At 48.7% G+C, this 1,133-nt stretch overlaps 1 long non-coding RNA gene across 1 annotated transcript; it reads left to right on the top strand.

The window, feature by feature from the left end:
• The first annotated feature begins 316 nt into the window (after nt 1–316).
• Nucleotides 317–799, top strand: LOC115285291. The gene is made up of 2 exons (XR_003905471.1): nt 317–392; nt 573–799. It is a non-coding gene; the product is annotated as an uncharacterized LOC115285291 (long non-coding RNA).
• Nucleotides 800–1,133: the final 334 nt, after the last annotated feature.

The raw sequence follows: 1,133 nt of genomic DNA, 5'->3' as shown, positions 1-1,133 counted from the left end.
GCATTGGCAGGACCGCAGCTGCCATTAGGTCAGTGACACTTGCTCATTTACAAAAATTCAATTAACCTAAAGCAGGACGGCAAAAGACGATGGGCCCGGAGTACAGTGACCTGAGTCGGCTCTCCTGAAAGCCACAGGGTTGGTAGGCAGCAGAGCTTTATGGAGGTAACGTAGTGTGCTCTAACGGATGGAGTCGAGCCCAACCCTGAGAACAGGTGTTCGGGGGTAAGAAAATATTATTTTAAATAGCTACTAAAAAATAAAAATTTTCTAGGTAGATGAATTGATTTGGAATGACTCGAAGATGGTGAGGCGTGGGTAATCCCCAAAAGATCTAGAGCTGGTGCCGCACAGAGGCCGAGGCTGCGGATGTGCTGCGGCAGGGCGAGGAGGTACATCGGAATTCATACTGTAGGGGGCAGTTTATGAAAGGTGTGTGTCCTCAGGTCCCCCGGCCAACACCCCGTGACCGCACAGGCTGGCCTCTACACAAAAGTGTCCCATGGTGGCTAAGGGTGGTGCAAAAATAAAGAGAAGGGATTATAATTAATTCTCTCTTTTGGAAAATGAAGCGCTGGTGAAAGTGTCAATGTGTGCATGCAGAGAGGCCGCGTACGTGTCTGCAGATGGACAGAACGCTGTCTGACGCGAGACAAGCCAGACCATTACCAGGAGCTTCCTCTGGAGAGTTGGACTCCGTGTGGGAACTACGGCCATTTTTAACCTTTTATAACAAGCACGCGTGTTAGTGTTTTTAAAATGGTTATTAAAGAGACTAATAAGTTTGTGCAAAATAAAACCTAGCCAGGAAGTTTGTCTTATAAGTCAGAGCTGAGGCGATACAGGTCTGGAACAGAATTATCTCACCCACAGCAACTGAAGGGAACATTTCCCTATGGAAAGATAACGGGAACCGTACCTGAATTGCTACCCTGTGTCACTTGAGCTTCCAGAAGGGCCACATCAAGGCTGTCTTCACCCACAGGAGAGTGAGGGTCACAGAGTCTCCCCAGTGTCCTTTCTGACTGCTCCGCTCTGAGACTAGGGGGCCCCAGTACAAGCCCCACTGTGGGTCGCCTCCTGTCACTTTCACTCTATTTTCTATACTCTGCCTGCTTTTCTGTATTTGTCCT

This window comes from Suricata suricatta, unplaced genomic scaffold (genome assembly GCF_006229205.1).
Source record: "Suricata suricatta isolate VVHF042 unplaced genomic scaffold, meerkat_22Aug2017_6uvM2_HiC HiC_scaffold_665, whole genome shotgun sequence".
NCBI classification, from domain to species: Eukaryota; Metazoa; Chordata; class Mammalia; order Carnivora; family Herpestidae; genus Suricata; species Suricata suricatta.
This window is presented reverse-complemented; position numbering and strand designations above follow the sequence as displayed.